This window comes from Euleptes europaea, chromosome 5 (genome assembly GCF_029931775.1).
Source record: "Euleptes europaea isolate rEulEur1 chromosome 5, rEulEur1.hap1, whole genome shotgun sequence".
NCBI lineage: Eukaryota > Metazoa > Chordata > Lepidosauria > Squamata > Sphaerodactylidae > Euleptes > Euleptes europaea.
The window spans coordinates 7641904-7653787 of record NC_079316.1 but is presented as its reverse complement, the minus strand read 5'-3'; the positions used below and the strand labels follow the sequence as shown (position 1 = coordinate 7653787).

Genomic DNA, 11884 nt, shown 5'->3' with positions numbered 1-11884 from the left:
GCAGCTGACATAGTGACCCTTCTTGGGGTTTTCAAGGCAAGAGGTGGTTTGCCATTGCCTGCCTCTGCGTAGCAACCCTGGGCTTCCTCGGTGGTCTCCCTCAGGGAGGGACTGTGGCTTAGTGGTAGAACATCTGCTTGGCATGCAGAAAGTCCCAGGTTCAATCCCCGGCATCTCCAGTTAGAGGGACCAGGCAGGTAGGTGACGTGAAAGACCTCCGCCTGAGACCCTGGAGAGCTGCTGCCGGTCAGAGTAGACAATACTGACTTTGATGGACGAAGGGTCTGATTCAGTATAAGGCAGCTTCATGTGTTCATGTGTTCTCATCCAAATACTAACCAGGGTCGACTCTGCTTAGATTCCGAGATCTGATGAGATCGGGGTAGCCTAGATCATCCAGGTCAGGGTGGGTTTTGGGAGACCCAGGTTCAAATCCTGATCAGTCCTGAAGCTCACTATGTAGCCTTGGCCAATCTCTCTCTCTCGCTCAGCCTCACAGGGATGTTGTGAGGGTCAAATGGGAAAGGGAGCGTCGTGCCCCACACTGTACTAGAGGAAGGGTGGGATAGCAACGTGACAGATGAAGAACCTTTCTGTCGTCAAGCCACTTGCCAGGTTAAATCATAAGAACATACAAACATAAGAAAAGCCCTGCTGGATCAGACCAAGGTCCATCAAGTCCAGCAGTCTGTCCACAAGGTGGCCAACCAGGTGCCTCCAGGAAGCCCACAAGCAAGACGACTGCAGCGGCATTGTCCTGCCTGTGTTCCAAAGCACCTAATATAACAGGCATGCTCCTCTGATCCTGGAGAGAACAGGGATGCATCATGACTAGTATCCATTTTAACTAGTAGTCATGAATACCCCTCTCCTCCATGAACATGTCTACTCCCCTCTTCAAGCCTTCCAAGTTGGCAGCCATCACCACATCCTGGGGCAGGGAGTCCCACATTTTAACTGTGCGTTGTGTGAAGAAATACTTCCTTTTATCTGTTTTGAATCTCTCACCCTCCAGCTTCAGCAGGACCCTACATTCTAGTATTATGACAGAGCTTTTCTCCCTGTCCACTCTCTCCATACCATGCATAATTTTATAGACCTCTGTCATGCCTCCCCTTAACTGCCTTCTTTCCAGGCTAAACAGCCCTAAGCGTTTTAACCTTTCCTCACAGGGCAGTTGCTCCAGTCCCCTGATTGTTTTGGGTGGCTCTTTTCTGCACCTTCTCAAGCTCTGTAATATCCTTTTTTAGGTGTGGTGACCAGAACTGTACACAGTATTCCAAGTGTGGCCTCACCATAGACTTGTACAAGGGCAGTATGATAATCCATTCATCTGCCAGTGCTTCAAGAGTTCACTGGATGAGAACAAGCTGTTTTTTAAATGCGGCAGATGCAGCATTTCAACTTGGCCATGTGGTTGTGTGGGAGGGATATGAGGCTCTGGAAACCTGCAGAAAAGAGGGGAGGGGGGGAACCACATGGTTTGAGGGAAAACCAGAGTCCTGAGTAAGCAGGAGGGATGAGAGCGTGTTTTGCAGCTGGGGTTGGTGTGGCTCCAAACAGCCTTTCCTAGCAATCTAGTTCCAGCCCGTCGCCCTTGCAGGGTTGGAGGAGAGCCAGAAAAATAATCCCTGACCAATTTTGCAAAGTCCACTGAGCAATGAGGATGATCAGGGGCCTGGAGACCAAGCCCTACGCATGAAGCTGCCTTATACTGAACCAGACCCTTGGTCTATCAAAGTCAATGTTGTCTACTCTGACCGACAGCGGCTCTCCAGGATCTCAGGCAGGGGTCTTTCATTTCACCTACTCGCCTAGTCCCCTTAACTGGAGATGCCGAGGATTGAACCTGGGACCTTCTGCTTGCCAAGCAGATGCTCTACCACTGAGCCATAGCCCCTGCGTGGAAAGGCTGAGGGAGTTGAGAATGTTTAGTCTGGAGAAGAGGAGGTTGAGGGAGACATGATTGCTCTCTTTAAAGATTTGAAGGGCTGTCACTTAGAGGAGGGCAGGGAGCTGTTCCTGTTGGCAGGCGAGGAGAGGATTCGCAATAATGGGTTTAAATTATGGGCAGAAAGGTACCAGCTGGACATTAGGAAGAAATGTTTTACAGTGAGAGTAGTTCAGCAGTGGAATTGGTTCCTAGGGAGGTGGTGAGCTCCCCCTCACTGGCAGTCTCCAAGCCGCAGATGGACAAACACTTGTCAGGGATGCTCTAGGCTGACCCTGCATTGAGCAGGGGGTTGGACTAGATGGCCTCTATGGCCCCTTCCAGCTCTATGATTATATTATTCTCTTCTTTGGCCTCAGGATCCCTGACACAATTGACATTTCCTTTCCTTCTCATGCTCTCAGATTACACAGAATTCATGGGAGAAGCATGTTGGGAGCGGCGTCGGCTGAGCAGCTTTTCCTAGCGATCCTGTTCCGGCCTGTCACCCTCGCGGGGCTGGAAAAGAGCCAGGAAATGCATTCCTGACCGATTTTGCAAAATCTCTTCTTTGGCTTCGGCATCCCTGACACGGTTGATGTTCCCTTTCCCTCGCACGCTCCCAAATTACACGTAATCTGTGGGATGCGTAACCCAGTAAAGCAAAAAGCAATTATCTGGAGGAAATCTGCAACTAGAGGGGGAAATGCCGTGTTCCTGGTCCAATAGATGGAGGCACAGAGTAGGACAAATGTAAGTTGGAAGCACTTAACCACAAGAACTGGGTTTTGGATCAGGAATCAGCATAGGTCTACTGGAAGGGTAGAGTCCCCTGAATGTGTAACATGTAGTCATCCAAACCTTATATTGGGGTGCAGAGCTTTTAAAGTAAGGAGGAGGGGCTGTGGTTCGTTCTTGGGGTCTCAACCACCCAGGGCTCCCACTAGCAGGGCATGAACCTTGACCTCGAAGCCCTGCTGCCTGAGTGTGTCTGCCAGGGGAGCGTACTTGCGGTGCTTCCTTTCCCTGGCCTCTTCCATGGCAGCTTTCCAGTTTTCAAAGGGGATGGTGACATCCACTAACACAATCTTCTTCGTGTCTTCATTGCGGAGCACAATGTCGGGCCGCAGTTGGCTCCCAGTCCCTGGCACCGTTCTGTTGAGAACGACGGTGCCCTCGGAGTCGGGGATGGCTCTGGCCAGGCGCTGCACAACCGCATCTCACTGGAGCTTCCAGGCGGTGGAATGGGGGGGCAGCCACAGAGGACGGGGGGCAGGGTCTCGTTGGGGGGCCCGCAACGCCGGCAGCACTTGTCGCGGTTCCCAGATCTTACTGCCCCGTTGCAGGGGACGACGTTCAGGCGTTTTTGTAACTTGCTAAGCTTTGCCAAACTCTTGAACCTAAGATTCCTACTGTGTGGTTAGCTGCTTGAAAGCGTTGTTGTTTTGACTTGCTTTTGCTTCACGAATAACCTCTCGTTTCTGTAACAAGCATAGGTTTTCCTGAATAAACTCTCTTAAAAGATAATTTGGTGTGCCGGTTGGCTTCCTGGCTTCAAGCTCTAAATCCAATGGCCTCGATAAGCTGTGGTCCGTTTACCTACCCTTTTGCTTTGCTTCTCCGTGTGAGGGCCTACCCGGCAAGGAGAGCGCGACTTGTTAATTTGATACCAGCAGGCAGAAGTGCTCTTATCTCCTGCCTGGGCATGAACTGGTTAATAAGAGCTGGTGGCAGACTACCGCTGTGCTCATCATGAACCAGGATAAGAAGGAAAGGGAAGGAAAGGGAAGAAAGAAAGAAAGAAAGAAAGAAGGAAAGGGAAGAAAGAAGGAAAGGGAAGAAAGAAAGAAAGAAAGAAGGAAAGGGAAGAAAGAAAGAAAGAAAGAAAGAAAGAAAGAAAGAAAGAAAGAAAGAAAGAAAGAAAGAAAGAAAGAAAGAAAGAAAGAAAGAAAGAAAGGCAACATGAAGAGAAAGTAAGAAAGACAGACCACCTTTTTAGTAATGGATAGGAAAATCTCAATCTGTTTTTTAACCAGCAATATTCTCCCCGAGGGGAGGTGCACCATTCCTGGAGGTACTGCAATACCAGGTTGATGCGTGGAGTGGACGGAGCAAGCCCCTATTCCATCTCCCAGTCCCAAAAATCCATTTAATATATAGTCCTCAGATAGAGGACGTATCAGATATTAAACTGATAAGAACAGATACTACACTTGATCTTAGCCAAAAGGCCGAGAAGCGATAAAGAAACAGCCCGGAAAACTTGCTTCCCTACCAGCATCACGCACTTTAGGGGCTAGGAGAGCAACGCCACAGCCTGAGGTCCCCAACCCCACAGCCAGCCCGGCCGGGTTCTCAAGACCCCCCATTACAGTCCGAAACGGCTGCTCTTTTTGCCTTCCAGGTCTCCAGCCTCCTGAAACACGGTTTGATGTCCCAATTGGTGAGATTCTCTCGCTTTGTCCGTTTCATGCTTTCCACTGCCAGGGCTCAGGCAGTCATTGGCTCGCAATCTGCATATTTCCACCCCCTTCCCCACAATGCACTGTGGTTCCATTAACTATTGAAAGTCAAGGCGGATGCCCGGGCGTTGCCCTTTCTGCATTCTTGTGTCTCCTCTGCTCCCAGAACCATCGGTCAAAGAAGCCGACCGTTTCAGACTCTTAAGAAAGTATTAGGGAGAAATGGCAGAAGGGAAAAAGCATCAGGCGTTAGGCCATTCATTCCTTTCTTAACTAATGAGAACTGTTGTGCAGTCAAACATGCCTCACGCCGCCTCCTCCTCCTCCTCCTCCAGACTCGCATTTTCTTCCCCTCCGTTTTATTTCCTTGTTGCTTTCTCTGGCACCGGCCGTCCATCACGTTCCTCAATCCAGATCTTACACTTCTCAACCAATCTTCAGGAGTGGAGAAGTCACCGATTTCCCAACAAGGAATCAAGTTCACTTTTTAAAAACAAATGCAGACCAATGAGTTAAAGTGAAATTTCCAGCAGTATTGCCTGGGAAAGGACAGCCCATAATCAATACCTCCAGGATACCTGGATCCATCCCCCACTCAAATCCCCTGCCCCACTTTCCCTTGCCATCAGAGGGAAGAGAGGCAGCCTGGAGTTGGGCGAGGCTGCTGAAACAGCCCAGGGGGAAATGGGACCGAATCCCCCTCAGGCCTGAATAAAACAAAAGTCCAGCAGTGGAACAACACTTATTTCAATATGCACTTTTGTGGGTGTCAAGAGATAGTCACCTTGTACAAATTAACCAAAAGGAGCCCCATGGCGCAGGGTGGTAAGCTGCAGTACTGCCGTCCAAGCTCTGCTCACGACCTGAGTTCGATCCCGACGGATGTTGGTTTCAGGGAGTCGGCTCAAGGTTGACTCAGCCCTCCATCCTTCCCAGGTCGGTAAAATGAGTACCCAGCTTGCTGGGGGTAAAGGGAAGATGACTGGGGAAGGCACTGGCAAACCACCCTGCAAAACAAAGTCTGCCTAGTAAACGTCGGGATGTGACGTCACCCCATGGGTCAGGAATTACCGGGTGCTTGCACAGGGGACCTTTACCTTTACCTACAAATTAACCAGACACATCAAACAGTTAAACATCAGCATTAGGTCAAATCCTACAACTTGCTGCAACATCCTGCTAGACGTGAAAATTGTCACACAGAACTTCTGCATCAAAAGCCTGTGAGTGCTTTCTGGACTCAGTCATTAACGGCTAGGCCAAATTTTTTTTGGGGGGGGAGCCAGCTCCTATAAAATGGTATGAACAAAGAGAGACACATATAAAAGCATACACACAGCAATCAATCGCAAAGAAACAGAACAGGAAAAAAATCCAAAAACGAATGCATTAGAACTAATAAAGCCAGGAGCCAGACATCAATGATGGTACTTCCCTGTTCAGATGCAGTCTATCTCAGAATACCAGTTGCAGGAAGGCTTTTTTCTTCATGTCTGTGTGAGTGCTTTCTGGCCTTGTGCTTTCTTCATGCCCCACTTGTGGGTGTCCTGCAGGGATCTAGCTAGTCACTGCTGGAAATGGGAAACTGGACAGAAACTTCCCCTTTGGTCCAGTCCTCCTGGCCTGAGGTGTCTCCTGAAAGAAAAAAAACAGAAAACAGAATAACCTGAGCCAAGAACTGATGATGTGCAGGGGAAGTTCTTACAAAAAGAAGCTGGAAGCCCCCCCCCCTAGAAAACATCAGGATGTGAAGTCACCCCATGGGTCAGGAATGACCCGGTGCTTGCACAGGGGATCTTTACCATTAAGAGGAGGAACAGTCTTTGAACTGAACTAACTCCCCCTGCAGATGAGGAAGCTTCTGCCACTTCCTTAATCATTAAGGTACTATAGGAGTCTCTATTGTTTTGGTGCAGCAGATTCACAATGCATTGCTATTCAGAGCTACTCCAGTAATTTGAATAATGGTTTGAATAGACTTAGACTGGAGATAGATCAGCATGTTAATCTGCCTGTAGCAGTAGAAAAGAGCAAGAGTCCAATAGCACCTCAAAGACTAACAAAATTTTTGGCAGGGTATGAGCTTTCTGCAGAAGTGAGCTGTGGTTCAGGAAAGCTCATACCCCGCCAGACATTTTGTTAGTCTTTAAGGTGTTACTGGACTCTTCCTCTTTTCTACTTGGACTGGAGTAACTCTGCCTAGGATTGCATTGTATCACCACTAGCCCCTCTGAGCAGGAGTACAGATCACTGCTAGATGCCGCTCAGCAGCACTGAAGAAGAATGCTTCACCACCACAAATTGAGACACGAGAAAGGGGCCAGGGCCCTGTTGTCAGTGGCCCCAACTCCGATTGTGAAGAATGAATAAGACATCCCACCTCCTTACTCACAGCTAGCCAGTAGTAGTCTCAATGTTTCCAAGGACCTCCATAGTTCGGTGTCACAACAGAAAAGAGCCCCCTGCTTTGTGCTCTGTGCAAGAAAACTGTTCCAAACGTGCAAGAGCCCGTCACACAGGACAGCCGCAATATAATTTTTTTCTGACCTCAACCGAACCAAGGAAGGGCTAGGTGGGCAGGCTGAGTCAGTGCGTGCTTCCTGCAAGTAAGTAGCAGAGTTTCCAACAGGGCTTGCTTGTTATCTGGCAAGTAGGCAGCAAACTGCAGCCTTTAAGTACCTTGATGATATTGACAATCCTCATTCTCCCAATAAAAACACATCTGGCAGCTCACAACTTACATCGGCATATAAAAACCAACTCTTCTTCTTCATCTTCTCCCCCCCCCAGGAAAGACTGCAGCCAGGCATGAAGGTACAGGAAATATGCCTGGTTTGGCGTCACAATTCAGCTCTAAGCCCATCACGGGGCCCTGGTTACTGCCGTTCAGCCTCGAGGAGGCCCCACATCAGCTGAGGCAAAGGTACTTTCCCGTGGGACTTTGCACATGCACGGTGTTTTGGTTTGGCACGAGCAGCGGCTCAGTTCCAAGGAGACACCATGTGTGTGGGCAAAGTCCCCAGGGAAGCCTCAACCAGCCTCACATTTAAATCTGGCATTAGAATAACAACATTCACCCATTAGAAGGAAGACAGTCCTATTGTAACAGAGTGGCGTAGTGGTTAAGAAGGGCAGGCTCTAATCTGGAGAACCGGGTTCAATTCCCCGCTCCTCCACATGAAGCCTGTTAGGTGACCTTGGACTAGTCACAGTTCTCTCCGAACTCTCTCAGCCCCACCTACCTCACAAGGTGCCTGTTGTGGGGAAGGGAAGGGGAGACCACAACATTGTAAGCCACTCTGAGATTCCTTAAAGGTAGAGAAAAGCAGAATATACAAACCAATTTTCTAACCTGAAAATGCCCTGATCATTTGTCTTATTTTCTTCCTTCCTTCCTTAGGAAATCTTGCTGGATTCATAAGAACATAAGAAAGACAAGAAAGGCCCTGCAGGATCAGACCCAGGCCCATCAAGTCCAGCAGTCTGTTCACACAGTGGCCAACCAGGTGCCTCTAGGAAGCCCACAAGAAGGACGACTGCAGCAGCATTATCCTGCTTGATTTCCAAAGCAACTAATATAATAGGCATGCTCCTCTGATCCATTTGGACATAAGCAGAGAGTCTGAGATCTTTCTTTCTTTCTCCTCCACATCTAGTGGGAGGAAAGGTTTAGCATTGCTAAAAGACAAGTTTGCATTTTAAAACACCAGCATATTCAAATAAAGGTTATTTGCTTTGCCTTTTTTTGTGTGGCATGGCCAAGTCGGGACACTTAGCACTTGGAAATCTGCCACTGCTGTTCCTCCTCCCGCTTTCTGTTTGGGATAATCTCTGAGGTTTTGTACCCAGCCCATCTCTCCCTTCCCTTCCCTTCTGGAATAAAGGATCTGGAGAGCCGCCTGCAATTTCCCATAACAATAGCCAGAGGAAATTGTCTCTCTTTCCTCCCATCACCTGCATCATAAAAGATCTACATACTGGCTATTTATATATGGAGGTCCCCTGGTTTCAGAAGGTGGGGGAGGGGGGTTGCAAAAGGCACCCAATCTTCCATGTACCCAGCCCCAGGCTTATTGAAACCTGTTGACAAAGGCACAGGAAACACCCTGGACCCTTTCTTACCCCAAACAGTCGGATCACACGATATGAGAGATGCTCCCTATCTTTTGTAATATAGTGCAAGGGGTTGTTGGGGCACGTTATTTGGGTTGTGGTGCATACGCTCAAAGGGCTGTGTCACGGCATTCACTGCCGCTCCCCAAGGCTAATGCACCCTAGAGGGCATCTTTAGGATCTCCCACTTTGTAGCCTGGCCTAAAAAGGAAGGCCAACAGGATTGCCTGTGAAGAGTGGGGAGAAAATAAGCACCACAAAAATGCCCAAGGGTTATAAATCACACCTGGACATTTGTCGTGAGGCTGAAGTTGGTTCCCAGCTCCTGATTTGCCCTTTCAAGTTCCTTTTTATTGAATCTGGCCAACAGGGTGTAGAGGTTTGAATGTCAAACTAGGATCAACTGACTTGTGCTGCCAACTTGGAAAGCTTTAAGAGGGGAGTGGACGTGTTCATGGAGGAGATTGTTATTCATGGCTACTAGTCAAAATGGACACAAAGCCTGCCTAGTAAATGTCAGGACATGACGTCACCCCATGGGTCAGGAATGACCCGGTGCTTGCACAGGGGTCCTTTACCTTTTTTTAAACCTTCACAAGCCAAAGCTTGCTTCTTTAGACTATCTGACGAAGTGAGTGTTGACTCACAAATGCTTCCACCCTGGAGAACTGTTGTCAGGTGCTACTGGACTCAGATTTTGTTTTGCTGCTACAGACTGCCTGAACTGGATGGCCCAGACTAGCCAGCGTGGTGTAGTGGTTAAGAGTGGTGGTTTGGAACGGTTTGATTCCCCCACTCCTCCACATGAGCGGTGGAGGCTAATCTGGTGAACTGGGTTGGTTTCCTCACTCCTCCACATGAAGCCAGCTGGGTGACCTTGGGCTAGTCACAGCTCTCTCAGCCTCACCTACCTCACAGGGTGTCTGTTGTGGGGAGGGTAAGGGAAGGCGATTGTAAGCTGCTTTGATTCTCCCTTATGGTACAGAAAGTCAGCATATAAAAACCTACTCTTCTTCTTCTTCTAACCTAAGCAAGGTCGGCCTTGGTTAATATTTGGATGGGAGACCATCAAGGAAGTCCATGGTTGCTACCCAGAGGCAGGCAATGACAAATCACCTGTGTTGGCTTCTTGCCTTAAAAACTCTATGGGGTTGCCATAAGTCGGCTGCAACGTGAGGGTGCTTTACACACACACACACACACACACAATGCAGAATAACATGGCTACTCTGCCAGAAACTATCTTCAAAGAGAAAGGCGTGTTCTTTAGGGATTGATGGGAATGCATTTGCAAGGCAAATGTGTTTTGCTTGGGGGTAGGGTGAGCCGCCAGAATCTTGGGAGACCAGGAAGGGCTTGCCTCCCTGACTCATGAGTAAAGAGCTACCTGAGTTGGTTGGGCAAACAGACTTCTGCAGCGTTGGCTTTGTGACACATTAAAATGCGCCGCAACAGGACTCCAGAACCCCAGAGATCTGCGTGCGAGGGAACATGTACAGGTGAAGCATGGGGAAGCCCTGAGGTGGATAGCCTAGGCTAGGTGGATGTTGCTAAGCATAAGAACGTAAGAGCATAAGAAAAGCCCTGCTGGATCAGACACAGGCCCATCAAGTCCAGCAGTCTGTTCACACACTGGCCAACCGGATGCCTCTAGGAAGCCCACAAAAAAGACCACTGCAGCAGCACCATCCTGCCTGCGCTCCACAGCACCTCTGATCCTGGAGAGAATAGGTCTGCATCATGGCCGAGTGTCCATTTTTACTAGTAGCCATGAATACCCCTCTCCTCCATGAACGTGTCCACTCCCCCCTTAAAGCCTCCCAAGTTGGCAGCCATTCCTACATCCTGGGGCAGGGAGTTCCACAATTTAAGCAGGGTCGCCCCTGAATAGTCCTTGGACGAGAGGCCACCAATCGAAGCCTGTGGTTGCAACACAGAGGTGGGCAATGGCAAACCACTTCTGCTTATTTGCCATGAGGCTGAAGTTGGTTCCCAGTTGGTTCCCAGTTCCCATTTCCTAGTTCCTTGCCCAGACTAGCCTGATATCTCATCAGATCTTGGAAGCTAAGCAGAGTCGGCCCTGGTTAGCCCTTGGATGGGAGACCACCCAGGAAGTCGAGAGCTGAGAGCCAGCGTGGTGTAGTGGTTAAGAGCGGTGGTTTGGAGCAGTGGACTCTAATCTGGAGAACTGGGTTTTGATTCCCCACTCCTCCACATGAGCGGCGGAGGCTAATCTGGTGAACTGGATTTGTTTCCCCGCTCCTCCACATGAAGCCAGCCGGGTGACCTTGGGCCAGTCACAGTTCTCTCCGAACTCTCTCAGCCCCACCTACCTCACAGGATGTATGTTGTGGGGAGGGGAAGGGAAGGTGATTGTAAGCTGGTTTGATGCTTCCTTAAGTGGTAGAGAAAGTCAGCATATAAAAATCAACTCTTTTTCTTGTATGCAGAGTCAGGCAATGGCAAACCGCCATCATCAGATCTTGGAAACTAAGCATGGTCGGCCTTGGTGAGTACTTGGATGGGAGACCACCAAGGAAGTCCAAGGTCGCTCCATAGAGGCAGGCAATGGCAAACCACCTCTATTCAACTCTTGCCTTGAAAACCCCACAGGGTCACCATAAGCCAGCCACGACTTGAAGGCAAAGAGAAACAGGAAAAAGCGCGAGGAAGGAAGTTCTTTCCAAGGTGGTAAATCCTCACTAACCATAAATTATTTTTATTTATACATTCCTATGGTGCCTTCCACCCTACCCAGGGTTGCCAGGGTGGCAAACATTAAAACAAAGCAGCAAAACATTTCAGACAAATTATAATACCGCATGATGGACAAGATGCCAGGGCGGTATAGTGGTTAGGGCTCTGCCAATCAGTGAGGAGCCAGGATGACAAGGGACGGAAAATTATTGGCTAAAGAAGAAAAAACGGTAGCATGGTTAAGAACAAGGACCCAGGGACCGACCCCCTTCAAAAGCTCAGCTCAACCACAAAGCTTTGCTGGGTGTCTTTGGTCCAGTCATTTTCTTTCAGCCTAACCTACCTCGCAGGGTGGTTGTGAAGGTAAAATGGGGGAGAGGAGACCAATGCACGCCGCTCTCAGCTCCTCGGAGGAAGCACAGGATTTTAAAAAAAGACTATATAAGTAAATACTTCATAGTTGTTGTAAGGGTAACATGGGGGGGATTGCCGACTTGGGGTCTCAGAGAAAGGTCGGATGAATAGGGCTGGCAGGTCTCTCTTCGCCAGGGGTGGGAGGTTTTGGGGGCGGAGCCTGAGGAAGGCAGAGTTTGGGCAGGGACTTCAATGTCATAGAGTCCAAAAGCCAAAGTGACCATTTTCTCCAGGTGAACTGGTCTGTATTGGCTGGAGATCAGTTGTA

At 49.1% G+C, this 11884-nt stretch overlaps 1 non-coding gene across 1 annotated transcript; it reads right to left on the bottom strand.

Moving 5' to 3' along the window:
* Positions 1-3982: 3982 nt before the first annotated feature.
* On the bottom strand, positions 3983-4173 carry LOC130478467 (U2 spliceosomal RNA). Its single transcript, XR_008933338.1, has one exon. It is a non-coding gene; the product is annotated as a U2 spliceosomal RNA (small nuclear RNA).
* Positions 4174-11884: the final 7711 nt, after the last annotated feature.